This window comes from Macaca thibetana, chromosome 1, assembly GCF_024542745.1.
Source record: "Macaca thibetana thibetana isolate TM-01 chromosome 1, ASM2454274v1, whole genome shotgun sequence".
Taxonomy (NCBI): domain Eukaryota; kingdom Metazoa; phylum Chordata; class Mammalia; order Primates; family Cercopithecidae; genus Macaca; species Macaca thibetana.
In genome coordinates, this window is record NC_065578.1 from 146,905,215 (window position 1) to 146,918,281 (window position 13,067).

General features: G+C 36.3%; 1 protein-coding gene across 2 annotated transcripts in view; it reads left to right on the plus strand.

Moving 5' to 3' along the window:
• USH2A (usherin) overlaps positions 1 to 13,067 on the plus strand; it is an 801,896-nt gene that overhangs the window by 179,694 nt on the left and 609,135 nt on the right. The gene's annotated exons all lie outside the window — the stretch shown is intronic.

A 13,067-nucleotide genomic window follows, 5' to 3' on the forward strand; every position in this document is an offset into this window, starting at 1 on the left:
TTAAACGTAAATGGAGACTATATTATAACTAGATATTCCATAAAAACCTAAGAAGGACCACTACAGTCAGGACTCAGGAATTAGAATGCTTCCATTGATACATATTCATTCGTCTCTCTCTCTCTCTCTCTCTCTCTCTGTCTGCCTTTTGCAGAAGGGGACTTTACCTCTCTCTTTGTCTATATGGGTACATGGCCACCCTATGTCCCCTGAAATTGTTTATAATTCTACCACCAGCTACAATAGAGAGATTTATTAGCTACTTCTTAGTTAAAATTTCTAGAGGAAAATTGGAATTGACTCACTTTTGTTTGGTTGGTTACCTCTGAGCCAATTCACTGTGGCCAGGGGTGTCACATACTTATAAAATGAGCATGGCTTTTAGGGACCTTTTCATCAGGTAGGAGCAAGGTGGTAAGTATCCCAGAAAACAGGAAGATTATGGAGACCTGGGCAGACAGCCTAAATGACAGATACAACACATTCACTCTTTTTACCTTCAGGTTAATCCTTCCAAATTTGCAATTAACTTTTTGGTATCCTAAGATGATGCTTTTTTCTCTTTCACTGTGTATCAATATCTTTAATTTTGGAAACAAGGTAGGTACTCTGTCTCCTGCACAGTCAAATAACCATGATTTATACATCCTTCTTTCTACGTAAACCAAAAAAAGCTAATAGATCAAATGTTATATCCTTTTGAGTAATTATCAATTGTTAAAATTTACTGCTCCATTCTAACTTTAATTGTATATACAATACAAGTCACACGTTTTAAACAATTTTTTTCTGATTTTAGATAAACTCTGAAATCATAATAACAAACATTTGCTCCTTTTGGTCCTTTCAATGAAAGACCCAACCCATCATCTCAGTACTTTGTACACCTACCAGATATCTAAATGATGAACTAAAATAGTTAGAAAACGTTTTCTGGTTGTTTTGTATACCATGCAGAAATAGCCATGGATAATATATCTACATCATGCATAATTCTGTCTCATTTGTGCCCTTCCTAGGATGAAAAAATACTGACTTCATTGCTCTTTCCTTCATCTTTGTGGCTCTCATTGTGGTGATCTCTTTGTTCCCAACTCTAAGCCACTTTCTCCCACCCAAACCTATGGCTCTTTCCTATCTACCCTATATAGTATTGGCAGAATAATTCCCCTAAAGCACTTATTTAGTTATATCATTCTCCTGTAGGGTTACCTAAAATGGGTTTTATTTTGCTTATCATTTGAGTCCAATCTGGGCAAATCTTTATGAGTTTATATCTTCTGGTCATAGTCTAGACACCCAGCTTTGCTCCCTGATACTCCTATCTTCTTCAGACACTGCAGCCACTTCACTGGAGCTACACATGTCGCATGCAGAGCTGATTTCAATCTACCTGATGCTTTGGTTCATTCTCCTTTCCCGACATGGAATGCAGTATAATCCTCCTTTTCAATGTTAGTTGGCATCCTCTGACTAGTTTTACTATTCAACATACTGCCTACAATTCTCCATCACTCAGTGAACAACAAAGTTGACATGAAGCATCAGTGTTTTAAGAGGTGGTTTAACTCAAACCTATAGAAAACTTGAAAATAATGCATTTTTGAAAATGTGCTCAAGCTTCTATTGTCTTCATGTTCAATTTATTATATGACCTTGAAGGGAGGTTTATGTTCAAGAAATAAGATACAGATCTCATTGTTATTACTCCATAGTTATGCTTCTTTCTTCTGAAGACCATATGGACCTATAAATGGAATCAATGTGTTAAGAGTAGGGAGCATTAAACATGGTGAAAATATTTTTATTTACTGAAAAATTTCAACAGGGTATTGTAAAATATTTAGTATAAAATGTACCAGACTGAGAAAAAATATTTGAAGCTCCATTTCTTCAGCTTACTGACTCTCTAAAGGCATTCCCCTGTCCTTCTCAACAGGGGACTTCCATATTTTCTTCCAACTGTCTATTTCTAGCTGGGGGTAAGCAGCTTTATCTTTAAGCTGGTACCTGAGTGGAGCCTGTATCAGTTCTACTCATATCCTATTGGTCAGAACTGCTTTGTATGTCCATACCTCACTGAAAAAGAGGCTGGCAGATAGATGCTCTATCTGAATATCCAGGTGTCTAATTAAAATTTGGGGCCTCTGCTATTATAAGGAATAAGAAAGAAATTGATCCTTGAAGACAGCCTTGGCTATACTAGGAATGTCCTACACTTGCAAAATTGGTTGGCAGAACATTAGTTTACTTCCAAACAGATGCTTTTAATGACCATCAGTTTTGTACTTTTTGGATAGATCTCATTATTAGCAATTTTAAAAAAATCAGCCAAAGTTAATGAAGGCCTCTTGAGTCCTGAGGAAATATATGTACAAAATCTCTTCTTGGTATCTTCAACTGTTTCTTACATGCTTTGCCATATAGAATCACTTCTATTCTAGTCACTCTTCCTTCCAAGGATATGCTATAATGTATCAGTGGCCTTGCTGAGTTATTGACCCAGGATATTGACCTGGTTATGAAAAGCTAGAATGATCAAGCTATAGATTTGGATTACTATATTTTGTTGAACAGTGCAGTTATTTTCATATAGATAAACATTTCTCTTACTGAGAAATCATTTTCTTCTGAGTACCGTTGAGTTCTTAATTTAGTCAGAGAACATTTTATGTGTAGTAGCAAACAGTACTTTCAGTGAGCTTAAATTTTGATGGGGAAACTGACAGAATAATTTACAAGTAAATATATGATATAAATTTAAATAGAGATTATTTTTGGATCCTTGGCAATACTCAATTATGTTTCTTTGTTGCTAAGAGTTTAAGATACTATGGAGGTTACCAAATAGACTATTTATTTGCACTTTTATATCAGTGTTTAGTTTCCAGAAAGGTAAACTGGGTAGCCATGTTTATATTGTACAAGTAAAGTCATACTGATATTTCATTACAATGGAAACAGGAAATGGTTTAAAAGGAGGAATGGTGAAGTGAAAGAAATTATCAACCTGTTTCTTTTTATATTATTGTCTAAAATTAGTCATTTTTCTGTTTTTCTCTTTTGCTTTTTTTCTCATTTAAGATCATGAGTGCCTGCTTTAAAAAGCAGCCCAATGAGATGACCTTGTTAAAACTCCTGATTATTTCTCAGTGTCTTCAATTAAATAAACCCCTTACTGTGTGCCCACAATGTACAATTAATTATATTATTATTGTAGTTATGCAAGTTGAATAAGATAATACTTGCCCTCAAGATATTGCAACTCTAACAAGGGAAATAAGACAATTGCACATGTAAATAAAATACAATAATGCTTTAAATACGATCATTGTTTTTCAGTATTAGTGTTGATGCATTTTCTATATCTTCCTCTAAAGAAAGAAGACAATTTGCAATAAACCTTTGAAAAGGAGTTTTGTTACATCTGTACTTAGGCAAATAGTGACTAATAAATTATTCTCCTAAAGGCCACACATGGTGGCTCATGCCTGTAATCCCAGCACTTTGAGATGCCGAGGTGGGTGGACCACCTGAGGTTAGGAGTTTGAGACCAATCTGACCAACATGATGAAACTCCATCTCTACTGAAAATACAAAATTAGCTGGGTGTGGTGGCACATGCCTGCAATCCTAGCTACTTGGGAGGCTGAGGCAGGAGAATCACTTGAACCTGGGAGGCAGAGGTTGCAGTGAGCTGATATCACACCATTGCACTCCTGCCTGGGCAATAAGAGCCAAACTCTGTATCAAAAAAAAAAAAAAAAAGGCAAATGGGTACCAGATAAAGCTCTCCAAAAAAAGAGCCAGGAAAAGAGAAAGGAGATCAGGAGAGGGTTGCACGAGGAAGACTTAGTATTATTATCCAGTATTGTCATTTTTAAATTTAATTGGAATTTTAATCAAAATTTATATTTGCAAAATTTTAAAAAACAAGTAAAATGTAAAGAGCCCAGCCTTATCATTTTCCCAGGAATCTCCATGCTCAGGGAAAACACCTTCAACCTCTTTAGATGTTTCTTCTGGGCTTTCATGTCTGTATTTCCGGGATATATATATATATGTATATTTTATATATATATAAAATCTTGATTTTTAAAATGTAGACATTATTTATTTTCTTCCCCCTATAGAAGATGAGTTGTTTAGCTGCTTTCACCTCCTGCTTAGCAATTCCTTTGTTTGGTTAAATCAGCATTCAGATATTTCTTTACTATGACTATATAAATTTACTGTACATTTATGCCATATAATATGCTTTGACTATATTTTCTTTCTTCAAAAAATTTGCCTTTGCTTAGTTTTTCGGGACTCTCTTAGGCATTTCTAGGAAACGAAACTCTCCAAGGGAACTCTATTCAAGAAATCTATAAGGTTTTGTTTTTTCCCCCTAGATATGCGAGTGGGAAGTTTAGGCTGGTTGATCTTTAGTTCTGTTGCACAGCTATATCCAAGGGTTAACATTTGCTGCTGTACTAGCAATTGCCTTCCCCTGTCTCCCATGTTGGATCCTTCATTTCCTGAATCCTACACGTTCTCTATTCTTGGTTTATTTATTTGTGTGTTTGGTAGAGCACATGTGCCAGTAGCTTCTGAAAAAGAATACAAGGAGGGAAGTAATTTGAGGAGAAAATTTGAATATCTGAAGTATCTTTATTGTCTTCAAGTATCTAAACATAAAGAATGATTTGAAATTTTACTGCTATATGAAAACACTTTCATTCAAAAAATATTCAAAAATTTTAAATGTTTGCACCATTAGTTGTTAGCAATGTCAATCAGATTCTTGCTTCTTTTCCACTTCTTTTTTTTTTTTTTTTTAAACCATCTGGAAGTTTTTACCATCTCTATATCCTTGGGCTCTCAGTGAATCCTTTTGCCTATCGAAGATGGCTCTTATGTTCTAAGAAAATCTGCAAAACACATTCATAGCAACATCTAGACTCATGTTTGACCAAACAACTGGGCACCAAGCCTAGCCAAGTTGATGCATAAAATCAATAATCACAAGCAACCCTTCACATAATGCCTGGGTTTATGTACTTGTTGGGTCCAGACCTTCTTTGGTTTAACTTCTAAAGGAAAAGCTTACTGCGTCCTCCTAAAATGTAAGAAGGACAACTTCATGGTTGGGGAAGGTATTAGCACACCTGATATCTGTTTCCAGAAATCTCTGGAGCTTTCAATTCGAAACCTTTCTTTCTAGAGTTACACAACTTGAATCAATTAGCTTATTGTTGGGTTCTCCACTGCAAGAGCTTAGGTTTTTCTTCTAGATTATCTTTGTCATTTTCTCTTTCTCTCTCTCTCTCTCTCTCTTTTTTTTTTTTAAATTTTATCTCTGGGGATTTTAGGAGGGAAAAATTATTCAATCCACTGTGTTTTACTGGCAATGTTCCCCTAGTGTTTTTGGGCTTGTAACCTTTTCAGACCAAATCTTTGCAGCCATTCTTGAGCCCTCTCTTTTCCCCACAACCTTCGTCTCATCTAACAAAACCAATTCTGCTGATTTTACCCTCAAATATATCCAGAATTTGACCACTTCTTGCCACCCTTACTTACACCAGCCAGGTCCAAGCCACCGTCCTCTGTTCCTGGACTATTCAAGTAGCCTCCTACTCACCTTTGTCTTTTTTCCATCACTTCTCAGCAGACAGCCAAAGTGATACTGTTCAAACTTGAGTCACATCCCATCACTCCACCTTCCATTTGCTTTTCCCCGTAGCTAATAAGAAACAAAGTTTATATTATTTAATAACCCCCGTGGTCTATAATGTCCGTGATCTCTCTGACCTCATTTCCAGAAGTCTTCAGATCATTTCTTCCTCTCCAGCCAACAAGTCTCATTGCTGTCCTTCACAATTGTTCAGTGCTCTATCTCAGGCAGGGATAAGAGTACCTCCATAGCAGTGCTGCCTATGTATTTTCTGAATTAATGAATAATTTTATTTCAAAAATACCTCAGTGGCATTCTCCTGTTTTTAGGTGTGAACCTAGCAAAGGTCTGTGATGTTTCTTTCACAACACTTAGGAAAAGTGTTGTGTTCAACCTTATAAAAGAGGAAAAATAATAGTGACCTAAGTATCTTATATATTTTTTAACAAAACAAGATACAGTATACACATATGCATAGCCCATGAAAGGAGCAATATGTGCTTTGGGATGGATTTTCCTTTTTTCTTGGTTTTGCTTCAGAAATTCCACTTTAATTTTTTTTTCCCCTGGTTTTATGGTCTCTTACAGTAAAACTTGCACTGAAAAGAGAAACACTTATCCTGAAGTATCTTTATCATAAACAGATGTTTTGCAGTAGCCAGCCCTGCAATGTGCACAGTAAAATGTGCTGCTACAATCTTAAGCTTTCATTTACTTATTTAAACATGTCTGAGAGACCTAGATCATATACCACAGGGGCAGACAGCACACTGGTGTGTGTGAGTAGTGGGGCATGGAGGGAGAAGGATGGGGTAGGAAGGGATGAGTAGCAAGCTTAAGGACTTCTGCCTCCCTTTCATCTGTGATTGCAAATACTGCTGACCCATACTAGGTGACTGCACATAGATTCTTGTCCCACTTTCTTAAAAAACATTATTAAGGAAGGTGCATGTAATGAAACCTCATGTATTATTAACCTAACCTTACTACAAATGTACAAGGAATAGGTTTAATTCAACTAAAATTTATAGGCAATTTGTTAAAGCAGCAGTGCACATTAGAAGGTACATTAGAGCCACATTGGTTTTAATATGCCATTCAATAACTTGAACAGAGGTTAAAAATGCTGCTTAACCTCCATTAAGTATTTTAAAAATGCTTTAATTTAAAATTATTTGGAGTGTGTGTACATATATGAATGTACACATATCCACACTAATAAATATAACACTAAATATCTTTTCCCAGTTCCCTATTTCTGTGCTGGATGACCTTATAATGTTCAGCAGTAGGCACTTAATCAGAGGCCAGGCTGAGGAAGGCAGGGAAGGATGTCAAGGCATCCCAAGCCAGTGACCCACCCTTGTCCTTGAGAACTAGAGGCAGAGAGTGCTTATTGAAGACTCTGCAGCTTTGGAATAAAATAAAGGCTAATTTATAACGAAAACAGCTTCCTATGACATGTTTTGTACTAATAGGACAATGCCTCATGCTTCCCCCTAGTATTTACTTTTGGTTTTCTTTTACAATTCATAAAACAAAGCATCTTGTTTCATTAAGTAGCACATCATATTTATTAAGTGATGAGCTCATAAACTAGAATTGCGTACAAGACCCTGCCAATGGAATTGGAATCAGATGTTGATGTTCCATTAAAAATCAATGCATCAAAGTTGATATCCAATTATGCCACATTTCCTAGTGTTTGGTGAGACAATTTTCTAGGTTAACATGTTTTTCACAGAGAGACCTGAGTCTCAAAGTAAGAACCTCTTCCTTGATAAATCATCAGGAAGGAATCTTATCACAGGAAATATAGACCACAATCTTAGGTATATCTGGGGGAAAAAAAGTAAAAGACGCTGATAAGAAAAATATCTCTGTCATAGAAGACTTGCTAATTAACAATTACAAAGATGATAATAGATGATATTTACTGAGACTCCGCTGTGTGCCAGGCTCTGTAATAGGGCTTTGCCTGCAAAGTTCCATATAACATGCACAGTATTTCTTTTTCTTTTTTTTTTTTTTTTTTTTTGAGATGGAGTCTCGCTCTGTCGCCCAGGCTGGAGTGCAGTGGCCGGATCTCAGCTCACTGCAAGCTCCGCCTCCCGGGTTTCTGCCATTCTCCTGCCTCAGCCTCCCGAGTAGCTGGGACTACAGGCGCCCGCCACCTCGCCTGGCTAATTTTTTTGTATTTTTTAGTAGAGACGGGGTTTCACTGTGTTAGCCAGGATGGTCTCGATCTCCTGACCTCGTGATCCGCCCGTCTCGGCCTCCCAAAGTGCTGGGATTACAGGTTTGAGCCACCGCGCCCGGCCTTAACATGCACAGTATTTCTATGATGGAGGTGCTGGGATTATTCTCGTTTTAATCTAATTGGGGAAATCAGATCTAATTAAGTAGAAGAGCCATTTATAAGTACAGGTCCATCTGACTCCAGAGTGTATATTCTGAAAGAGTGGAACTTTTTCTAAATAACTAACTCAATATTTGTCTTAGACATTCACACAATAAATATTTGAGGGTGAGTTAGATAAATACTGTTTCTTTCCCCCACCTTCAAACATATCTCAACTCATGATTCTGGCTTACTGCTTCACATCCTGGGATACTTCATTTGTTGTTCAAAACCCAAGTAGTAGGCATAAAATGACAATTAACAGAGTCCTGGGAAACTACAATGTTCAAATAATGTTGAGGTAAACTAAAGGGGTCTAGAAATGGAATTATCTCTGAGAACTTCATTGGAGAAATTTTGGAGATGGTTGGAATGGCATAGGAGACAGGCTTTAGAACATACATTTGATAAACACTGAATGGGAACAGGGAATAAGAGTTTTGCTGTGGATTTTGAATATGCATACACACATATATTAATTATAATCTCCAAGATGTAATCGGAGTTGTCATTATTTGGGTTATTTGTTGTTATTGGATTTGATTCTTAGAGAGTATGTTACTGAGGGCCTTTCATGGGTATTACCATAAATAGAAAAATTGGATTATTTATGAAACAGAAAATTCCAATAATGTTTTCTCTTACATGAGCATATTATTATGTACTTTGCTTTAAGAACTAAGATATAGTTTTAGTGTAACATTTTCTTTCTATAGCTCTGTTCCATCTGTTGCTGTGATAAGCACTATATTTTAAATTTATTGTGTCTGATTCATATACACTCCTCTCTAGACTCCCTGATCGGACAGGCCACTCTGACCAACCACTCTCATGACTCACAGATTTATGTTTACCATTTTCCTTTTAAGTGTTAAAGGAATCATCTCATATTTTAGAGGGCAGCAGATCTTTATCCATCCATCCACCCATTCATCCATTCAACTATCTATCCATTTCATTCATATATCTGTTTTTCAATAAACATCTGTTGAGTAAATTACCAGGGACGATGCTGGTGTTAAGATATACAATCACAAATATACTAAGACATTGTGATTTAGTAAGGGAAACTGACTCACATGTAAATGTATCACAATGTGATAAGAGCAATATTAGAAATATACAATATGGAGAAGTAGTAAAGTGAAGGAAAGGATCAATTCTTGAAGGAAGCAGAGTGTTAGGAACTTAGAGAAAATGATTTCTGATCTGAATTTTAAGAGGAAATAGGAATCAGCAAGCTGCTCAAGTAGGGAGTAGCAGCCCAGAAAAAAGGAATAACAGCAGAATAATTTAAGTTTATCTAATTTAACTGAAAAACATTTAAAAATTGTTTTAAATAAGAGAAATTATACCTTGGGATGAATAATATTAATATTTATGTATTTACTTGATCAAGTAAGTCTAGAAGTAATTTTAGCAGGATTTTATCTATAACTCCCAAATGGAGGAAAATTATTATTGTTTTAATTTGAAAACTACCATTATCAACTATATTGAAATATAGTTTACAAACAATACAACAGTATTGAAAATATTGATTCCTAAAGCCATTCCCAAGATAGTCTTTTGTTGCATGGGTATAGGTGAGCCACACATCCCTCCCTGGGCTCTCGTGTAACTATTATGTCCATTTTCTGGCTTAAGGGGAGAGTAGTTTCTTCTAAATGTCTTACAATTAGTGCTTAGCCCCAGTGTTGCCCTCCTTTCTTGAATAAGGCCTAGAGGTTACACTTCTTTTCTTTCTCCCTTTCAAGACCTTGGCAAAGCCTGGTTGTTCATGGTCCTCAGGAGGGACATTGCTGGGAAATGGGCTCTTCTTTTATGCCCAGGACAAATACTGTGCTGTGCAAATAGCCACTACAGGAGATAATACCAGCTGCCTTGCTAATAACTTTGAACTCTATAGATCCTTCTCCTAGATAAAGCAACACTATTTTATGATATGGGTGACTCTTTGCTTTAACTGGATGATACATATTTTTCCACTTGAGGTTTGTCGTGTTTAAAACCAGGGGTCAGCTAAATAATATGGGAAAATAATAAACTAGCGAGCTGATTTGGACCATGTATGTGTGAACACTCAGCACTACATAATGCAAGGCAATGATGTTGTCCTAATGACCATGCTTAAGAATGTGGTACAAAATCACTCATAAAATGAAATCTCAATAAGATCAGTTACAATGCTACAGATACAAAGATTTGGAACATGAAGTAGAGCTAACGAAGGGGTATCAGAAATGCATTACATTAAAATAAATTAAGGTCAGTTATAATTAAGCCACATTCAGGAGTTGAAGTTTAAGCAGAAGGAAAGGGAAAAGATTGTTTTCTATAGTTGGAAGTCATAAAAGGGAGGTAATGGTCTAGAATTAGGCACATTCAGGTAAGGCAAGAGGAAGTTACCTGAGTCATCCTAATTAGAACTGCTTAAAAATAGGACAACTAAAATACTGGTGGGATTAACCTTTATAATCATGCTCCGGAGAGGAGGAGGGGAATTAACCCCAAGGCAAATTCCCATGCAGTCTTTTCCTGGAAGCCCTACCTTCATTTGCAGTCTCCCTGGGTGCTTAACATCTTTTTAGTTCTTCTCTGCTTAAATTTCTGATTTTTCTGTGTCATTCTTTACTCCGCAAAATTTGGACTACCCAACTTGTGCACCAAAATGCCATCCCCTACTATACTTAGAGGTTTATCTCATACATCATTTCTTCTAAAACTCACCCTTAATTATTCCAAATTCTCTGTGGCTTGGAACTATTGAAATAAGTCTAAATTAATTCTACTTGTAAGTATCTGTGCTAATGGGTAATTTATCCAAATTGGAGGGCTGTTAGCACATTCATGATGCCATCATCATGGATTTAAGGGCCTAGATACCTTCACAGGAACAAAAATACAAAGAATCACAACCACAGTGGCCTTGAATTTAAATGGAAGCCTTCTGAATTTGACTTTGACCATGTGATGAATCAGGTATAAGAATATATACTAATTGTTATGGCCATGATCTATTTCTTCAAATGTATATATAAGGGAAATTGCTGTCAGGTGATACAAATAAACAAACAGCGAAATCTGGCTGTAAATTATGATAAAATGATAGTATTAGTTGATTTCCTCCAACTGAATGGCACAGATTTTGAGCCCTTTCCTTTTCCTCCCATGGAGCACAATTCTGTTTTCCTGCCCTTGAAACTTTGTAAGACGCAATGTACAAGATCTAGGGGAAGGAAAAAAACCAATTGTTGGTGGCTATAAGAAAATGGCTTGTTTTCAACTAGAGCCTGAAATGAGTTTCAGAGTATCCTAATTACTTTTTGCTGTTCCCTATAGAATAGATAACAGAATGGATTCACTTTGTGCTGATGCTCTCCTTCTTTCAATATCATTGCTATTTTATGAACTTTGAATTAGTGTCATGACAATTGTACAATTCATTTTTATTTGCTGTAACTGTATTCATTAGAATCCTTCTGTGATCCCTCTACCCCATTGTTTCAGTAAAATTCTTTGCAGCATTTTGCACATGCTTGTGTGTGTACCCATGTGTCTGTGCATGTGTGTATATGTATATGTACAGATACATGCACACACACATCACATAACCCTGAGAACCATTTCTCCCTCATATGCCTGCTCCATAATTCAACCGCCTGATAGCTTTTGAATTTTATAACAGTTAACTTCCATCTCCGGGCTCCAAAGAGATTTTAAGTAACTTGAATAGACTTTTGAATCATATTTGTATTTCTTTCCTTTTCCTACAAGAAAAAAATACGGGTTTTAGAGTTAAGCTAAAATCTCTAAATTCTGCAGGCTTTTTCTTTTTTTTTAATAATTGAACTCATTTTTATTTGTTCATAGAATGTGTATGGAGTGCCTACTATGTGCCAAGCAGTGTACTGGCTACTAGGGAGACAATGATGAATGAAACAGATGGGTTTTCTGCCCTTATGGAAGTTAGATTTTGATGGAAATGAGATTGATTATAACTTTTGTAAACACTTAGGAAACAAACAGGATGCTATGAATTTGTAACAGGCATACCTAGCCTGGCCTAGGGAAAGTTGCCTGAGGAAGTCACGAGACCTGACATATATGAGTGAGCTAAGCAAAAGAGATATGTCAAAATCATCCCAGCAGACAGAATGGCCCATGAAAAGGCCTTTAAGTCTCAAGAAGAGGAACAAATATGACTGCGAAGGACTGAGTGGGGAATGGGCCATGAGCGGAAGCTAGAGACGTAACTGGGACCTGACTGTAGGATTAGAAATTGGAAGAGAGATTTGGATTTATTTCCTGAGGGGAATAGGAAGTCATCAAGTAGTTTCAAACAGAGAAGTGAAATGTCCAAACTGCACTTTGGAAAAAGACTGCTACGAAGAATAGATTGGAACAGGACAAGAGGGATGCAATTAGAAGAGATGGCCTCTGGGACTTGGTGGCCTGGGTGTAAACCTGAGTTTTGCTATCCATTAACTCTACCATTTTAGGAAAGTGTGTTAACCTTTTCAATCTTCTGTTTTCTAATTGACAAAATAGATGTAATAATAATTCCTGCATTATTTGCATTTCTATGACAACTAAATGAGATACTCAACATAAAGTCCCTGTGGTAGCATCTAGTTTGAGGTATTAGTTATAAAAAAAGTGGTTGGTGACTTTATCTGGGAGGTGGTAGTGGGGATGAAGAGTGGAAGGTTTAAAATTGTTAGGAGGCAACATCCATAGGACTTGATAATTAGCAAAATGTAGGGGGTCAGAGAAGAGGAGGATGCAAACTTTTATTTTAGTGAAATACAGAATTAGTTTAATTTGAATTTCAGATAACTTTTTTAGTCTAAGCAAATGCTGCATGCAATGCACCTTTACTAAAAAAATTCATTGTTTGTTAGAAATTCAGATGTAACTGGTTTCCTATATTTTATAAGTCTGCCCTACCAAAGATACCTCAGTGTTCTAGGCAAAGCAACTCTATGACTGGTAATATCTGTTGGAATG